Source organism: Cololabis saira, chromosome 3 (assembly GCF_033807715.1).
Source record: "Cololabis saira isolate AMF1-May2022 chromosome 3, fColSai1.1, whole genome shotgun sequence".
Taxonomy (NCBI): Eukaryota; Metazoa; Chordata; class Actinopteri; order Beloniformes; family Belonidae; genus Cololabis; species Cololabis saira.
Genome location: NC_084589.1, coordinates 39,321,048 through 39,328,412, shown reverse-complemented (window position 1 = coordinate 39,328,412; position 7,365 = coordinate 39,321,048). Strand labels below are relative to the sequence as shown.

The window sequence follows — 7,365 nt, the reverse complement described above, 5'->3', positions numbered from 1 at the left end:
GTAATGTTTTTTTTCATCTGTTTCAATTATAAATCATCATATTTCTGTTATAGTTAATAGATTTACTGATTAAAAAGGATATCGTCTTAACATGGTGTTGTCAACAAAGTCTAATGAACCCCCTGGACAGGAGTTAATGTAAATATCAGAATACCAATATTTCACAAATTATAACGTTTTTTTTTGTAAGACTTAAATGAGAGAAGATAATTGCTGTCATAAAATATTGTCTCATCCTTTGATTCCTGTTAAATAAAATATTCTGAGGAGAGAAATGTGGACTTTTAAACCCCGGTCCAGGCCCGGGTCCCCTCTGCAGTCCTCGCTGTCTCCCCGAGCCCCGGCTCGATGTCCCCCTTGTGGCCGCCGTCGGTACTGCGGCGGATTTGTGCTCTCAGAGGCAGCCACGTGAATTGTTGCATCAAACAGAGGCTGCACTGAAATCACCAGCTGTTGTCCGTAATGATGAAAACATCCCCAACTTAGCATGAATTTATAATTAAGCAGCGAGCAGATTTGAATCTCTTTACTGGAACTTTTCGATTCCCGTTTATTCTCCCAGGAGAGAGCGGGTGTGAATCTTAAGCAAAGATTATAAGTGTGTTTGTGTGAAAGTGTGTTTTTTTTTTTTCTTCTTCCTACTACCTCGTTTTTTTCTGCATATCTCACATACTTCATAGTGAAACTTTTGTGGAGTCCCAAAACCACAACAAATGAACTTTTCGGAGAAGTATTTGAATACAGCAGTTACAATAAGAGCTCCAGTGTCTGCATTTTTTTTCTGATCAGTTTGGACACTCAGAATACAATTTGAGGATTTCCCGGGACTGAAAGCTATCCTCCTGCAACTTATCTGGATTTATTTTATATCTCGAGCTCCCACTAATTCTATCCGCGACGTGAGGTGTAAATGAAGTGCAAATGCAAAACTGGATCGGTACAAAAGAAACACGTTCATGTAAGTAAACAGCGACGTTACCTGCGGCTCCTGCGCGCCGCCGCGCACCTGCACAAATGCGCGCACACTCCAAAGAAGAAGAAAATAAAATAAAAAAAATTAAAAAATGAGAATAAAAATTATAAATATGAAGGAAAAACCTCACAAAGTCTGTATATATATATATATATATATATATATATATATATATATATATATATATACACACACACACACACACACACACACACACACACACACACACACACACACACACACACACACACACACACACACACACACACACACAGTAATTTAAGACATAGTCTTGTCCATAAAAGTAGAAGTGACCAGGAATCTTCTCTTTTCACCGAATTTAATCTGATCTTGATTAAGACAATTAGTCTACATTTCATTAACTTCACTCCAGAATTTCCCTTTTCTATTTTCAGGAGGAGATAAAGTCGCGCATTTAAACATATAGGCGTGTCTTTTTATTTAAATACAACATGTAACAGCTTTTACGGTCGAAAAGGAATTTTTAAAAAGCTAAAACGCGTTTAGACAACTTTGGATGTGAGAATAAAAGCTTATTTCCCTCCTTTCTCTCATCTCTGAGCCTCCAATGATTCCGCTTCCAGCTCGTGTTATTAGAAAATATACAAGAAAAAAAAGACACAATTATTCTGCTATATAAATGTATAAAAATTGCGTTAATTTGCCAACCGAATTGATTCCTTTTCTTTATTTTCATGGACAGGCCCGCAGTGTGTTCTTCAATCCTGGAGGTTGGGGAGAGCGTTTCTCTGAAAACCTGAGACAGATTCACGAAGAAAGAGATGGAGAGAGTTGGACAAACTAACAAAAGGAAAATAAAAATAATAATGATGATAATAATATTATTAATAATAATAATAGTGAAGTAAAATAATGATTTTAGTTAGTAATGAAACATTAAAATAATAATTGGGATATTTATTTTTCATCAAAAACCTGGTTCAAATCGGCCAAATTAATAGGAGGTAAAAGACGCGCTTTTGGGCCAAACAGAAGTAAATGTGTATCGACGCGTCACCGGGACAGATTTCAGACTTTTTCTTGAGAAGTTATTGAACTCTGACTTCTAAATAAACCAAAGCAGCCCTCTTGAATTTCTAGGTTGTTATTTTTTCTCTTTCTTTAGGAGCTGTGATGCTCCTTGCATGGTGTGTCTTCCCCTCAGGTGCGCGGCGCAGGTGAAGTCCGCGACTCTGCAGCGGAGTTTTCCCCTCGTCTTCCCCTCCTTGACATGCAAACATGTGGCGTGTAAATATGAAAATGAATGAGTGTGAGCGCTCTCCTGGCTGTGACTCCTCTCTCTCTATTTCTCTCTCTTTCTCTCTCCGTGTGTGTGTGTGTGTGTGTGTGTGTGTGTGTGTGTGTGTGTGTGTGTGTGTGTGTGTGTGTGTGTGTGTGTGTGTGTGTGTGTGTGTGTGTGTGTGTGTGTGTGTGTGTGCGTGTCCCCGGAGAGCGGCGCGTCGGAGAGGAGCGGCTGTAAAAACCAAAGTGGGGCAATGAGACAAGCTGCGCCACAGCTGGCAAATCATCGATTTGAGCATCAGAAACGGGGAGGGGCGGTTCGTTTACCTGCCAGCCTCTCAAAGCAGCCCTCCTTCCTCGCATGCCGCCACTCTCCCCCGCTGGCCGCCGCTCTCGCTCCGCTCGCTCCGGCTCCATCTCTGCGTAAACGCGCCTCCGCTCCGACCTCCGCCGGCCCGGCGGTTTCTCCGAGACCACCCTCCTCCTCCTCCTCCTCCTCCTCCTCCTCCTCCTCTTCCTCCACCTCCTCCTCCTCCTCCTCTTCATCCCCAGCCGTCGGACTTTTGACTCTTTAGAGCAGTTTTTCCTCCCACAGAGCCTATTTTTGGATCTGTCGTCGTGGAGCGCAGACAAGAGGTTCTCCAACTTTTGATGGAAAACGAGAGGTCGGGTCACTGCTGACTTGAAAGGTACGGTCCTACTTCATTCTCACTAATCACTGCCATTCTCACATCTCTCCACACTTTTTTTTTATTTTTTTTTTTTTTAATTGTACTTTTTTCCCTTTTTTAAAAGAAAAATAGGCATTTTATTGCGCCACTAAAACCTTTAACTTCCAACACGCACTGAACAAAAGTCTTATAAGAAGATCTCCCGCCCCAGCAAAAAAGAAAAGGATGTTAGTGTGACAGTAAATCATGAGCTTATCTTTTTTTTGTCTTATTTGACGTGGACCTGCGAGACCCTTGTGATGTTTGGGGTTGAATCCATCTCCTGAGTGATGCTCCTCCTGGTCTGATGAGTTCAAGATACAGATGTGCCTTTCTTGCATCAAGTTGTTTAATTCTGTCTTTAATTAAATTATGGACTCCCTTCACATTTAAAAAACAGGCCTTTTATTCTCTTTTCCTCTCTTTTCCTCTCCTTTCCCGCCGGATTGACTCGTCCTCAGCTGAGTTGCCACTTTTTATTAGGCCGTTGGTGCCACTTCATTTCTCCTCTCCTTTACTATTTAAATGCGATGGCGCATTTTCATTCAGTCTGGGAGGAAACTCTTTGTGCGAGTCAAAAACAAAAGAGGAGGCAGGGATACAAACAGTTAATGACCTTCTTTCAGTCGATGCAGAGATGCTGTTTGGTCTGCCTTGTGGCTTCTGTAACAGTGCTGATAAAGTCATTTCAGGTGCAGGCAGACCTGTGTGTGTGTGTGAGTGTGAGTGTGTGTGCACAGCGGGGAGCGGAGAGCAGTTATGAGAAGATGTATTGGTGTCTTAAAAAAAAAGAAAAAGGTGCGTGGGCAGCGGTTCTCTGTGGTTTACAGGCTTTTAAAGGTTTCACTATCTGCCTCCTGTAGAAAAGAGCTGACATTTCACACAGCAGCTCGGCCACTGGGCTTCACTCACACACACATCCGAGACGCTCGCCGGGGACGGAGGGAAGACGTCCGCTTGCATTTCAGAGATCAGATTATTAAAGGGCAGTTATCCTGAAATAATCTCGTCACTTGAGGTGTGTGTTCCTGTTGTTGTCGGGACGAGCGCTCTGCAAACTGGCGTGCAGTTCGGAGATAAAGCCTTTTTCTGCATGTGAGAAAAGCAGGTTATGCCACAACACGGGTGATCTCTCTGCTCTTATCTCTGCAGATCTGTGGCAGTTCAAGGTGCTGTGGTTTATCTGGTCAGTGCCTGTAAATACAGCGACACACACACGGCCCTTTTTCCTGTCTGAGTCGGGCCCCGCCATGTGTCACTTCTTGTAAAAGTCCTGCGACGCGAAGGAAAAGCCTCAACGGCGGCTCTGAGCAGAACTTCTCAGTATTACTCCTCGGCCTTGAGTGGTGCCTTTACAACCGCTTTTTCTCCCTCTTCTTATCGCGTTTGTGGTTGTGAAAGTGGCACAGAAAGTTCTCATGGTGCGTTTGGAAACGTCTGTCCGCGTAAAACCCGTTTGGCAGGAATGATAAGCATCAGAATGCGACGACTGCCGGGTCACCCGGATCCAGCAGCACGTACTAAACATCTGTCACCGCTTATTAGTGCTTCATTAAATCCTCTGTTTGCATCTGCAGTTCTTAGAATATCCCCACTGTGATTTACAGTTAGGTGGTGACAGTGGGGGGTTGTTTCCATTTGTCTCCCTCTCTTCTTTTAACTGACAGCTTTAACCTTGTCATACCTTGATCTTTCCACCTCAGAGTTTGGTTTTGTTTTCATTACATCTGAATGAAACTAGTGCACGTTGCATTTACTGTACTGTAGTGGAGTCATAGCAGGAAATCGACTTGTGATGTCTTTTACTTTGAAAAAAACCAAGTTGTGCAGGGTGATTCTTAAATGGTGTTAGAACCCCACATCTCGCAGGTTCGGGGCTGACAATAACCCGGCGGCTGCCTGTCAGGACGAGGGCGACGGGAGACGGCTAAGTTCGTCCTGTGACCCTCCGAGACCAATTAGTGGAAAAGCACAGGTTGTTTTTTTGCAGCCCCATTCCGCCTCTGAATGACAGAGGACGCACTGAAATGATCAGTCTCAGAAACACGAAGGAAAGCGGCCCAGAAAGCTCGAGTCTGAGCTGCGAAAGCTTCGCCGGGAGTTCAGGGCAGGGCTGTGCCTCGCTTCGCTGGGACCCATATCTCGGCTAAAACCATCGTCTCCCTTTACCACCTCGATAATTATCTCTGTGGCAAAATAACAGCTCAGCAAACAGTGAAATTATACCTGTGGTGGGGAGCAGTGTAAATACCTGTTTAGCTGCCAGCAAATGTATTTATTAGTCTGTCGCCAGTAAATAAGAGGCCTGTCTCGTTTTTTAATGTGTGGCTCTTCGGGGATTCCTTCGCAGCTCGCTCCCCACTGCCTCCTCTGCATGAAGCAGCTCTGTTATGTCTTGCTAATAGACGAGAAAGATAACAATGATTCCTTGCATTTTCTTTTCTTTTTTTGTCTCGCTTTTTTCAAAACGACGTGTTGCAACTAGTTGGGGAAAAAGAAAAAGGGTGGCGAGTTAATAAAGATTGCTGCATTCCAAGGCTCGAATTATAAGCGGACCCGCCCCCCCCCGCTCACCTCCCCTGTCAGCTACAGACATGCCACCCTGGGTGATTCAGGAGTTACGGCTCGTTTTGTCATTATCTGGAAATTCTTTTTTTTCCTCTTAATAAGACACAGTGCGGTTTTGTTGTCGCAACACGTCTGACTGCATATATTCTGGCGTAGTTTATCCAGATTCCTCGGATGCTGATAAAAACGTCACATTGTTTCGGGCCCTCAGAACCGTCCCCCGTCTGGAGTGGAGATGAAAGGAGCCCCAAGTCCGTCATATTGGTTTTGTCACGCTTTTTTTTTCCTTCTCTCTCTCCCCAAACTGACATCCCTCCTCGCTTTCCTCTCACTGAGCGCTCAGTGAAAGTGTAACGGATGTAATTTAAGGATATACATATGCATTCAGGGTTCCATGATTCAAATCACATTATTACAGGTCTCATCGTGCGTTTATTTATTTTAAGAGGGGGGGGAGAAAAAAAAAGAAATCTCATTGTCTTTTATGCCGGTGCTTGTCTTTATCCGATCTGTGTAGGTTTTCCTGAGTCTTTTGTCGGGAGAAAAGGGAGAAAAAAAGCGATTTAGAGGAAGGCGCATCCCGCTAAGATCAGGTTGTTAATACCCACCCACGTCCCCCGATGAAACAATATCAACAGATACTCTCTTCTCTCTCCGTCTGACACACACACACACAGACACACACACACACACACACACACACACACGCGCTTTATCAGCTGTGGATACATGAAGCATCCTTTCACGAGGGATTAAATATGCAAAGAGAAATGTGTAGATAAAGAAGCGCATCCTTAAGTCTGGTCCTGGGATTCGTCAGCGCCATCTCTCCCCTCATCTCTCCCTTCATCTCTCCCTCCATCTTCGGTGTGACTTCCTCCCCGCCGGGGCGGGTAGCACCTGCCCTGTTTTCCCCTCACGAACCGGGGTGACTTGCCCTTCACCGACCCAGCAGGACCCAGAGGGCGCCTCTCGCCCCGTCCGTCTGTCCCGCCTGAGTCTATTAATTGCGTATTTGTTGCGAGCCACGAGGCAGAGATTAGAGTTTGATTATTCGGTCATGTGGTGGTCCGGCGCGCGGTGACAGAAAAGTCATTTCTTTAAAAGCGGCTGATTTTCTCGGCGACTAATTGGTTTTGTAATTCAATAAAAGAATAAGAGGCGGCGAGCCAGGGTGGGGGGGGGGGTGAGCCGGACTCACCCGCAGCCCGCCCAAGTTCACCTCGGGGTGGGGGGCTCTTCGTCAGGCCGCCCGAAGGCGGAAACCTGCCCGCCGTCGCCGAGCGGATGCTGGCGCGTGGGAGCGGCAGCGTGTACAGTTCACGCCACACGTAGTAAGGTGGTTGTCTAGAGTTGAAAGGTGCAAGAAAACGGAGAGAGGGAGCGTTGTGGTGTTTGTCGTCCGCCCGCCGCGAGGCGAGAGCTGGCGTTGGGGCCTTCCTGTCAGCAGACACGAGGTGGAGGCCACTTGCTCCGCTTCTATTTCTGTCGGCTTCATGTGATTATAAAACAATTAAGCACTTAGGAGCCGACTCTCAGTTCATTACATCCCCCCTTCTTGTTCTCTCTCTTCTCCTCCTCCCACCACCCGGCACCGACCTCCTTCTGCTGGTAAACCAGCGAGATGCTGAGGGGAAAACGTAAAAAAACCCCTGTTTCTGCAGCGCGCCGGCTCTCACCTTGACCCGGCGGCTGATTGGACGGGTACTGGCCTCTTATGTGGAAATATGAACGTTACCCTGAAGTCTGTGGAGGGGAATCAGGTTGTGTTTTGGGGAAATCGGGCCGTTTTAAAAACCCTCAGAAGAGAAGGAAGGGAAACATGAGGATCACGGAGGACCACAGGTCGCC

General features: G+C 45.9%; 1 protein-coding gene across 1 annotated transcript in view; it reads left to right on the top strand.

Annotated features, from left to right (window-relative positions):
• The first annotated feature begins 2,501 nt into the window (after positions 1 to 2,501).
• The window catches only part of satb1b (SATB homeobox 1b), a 73,099-nt gene continuing 68,235 nt past the window's right edge, over positions 2,502 to 7,365 (top strand). Inside the window, 1 exon segment of the mRNA XM_061717479.1 lies at positions 2,502 to 2,925. The gene's annotated coding sequence lies outside the window, so the exon portion shown is untranslated.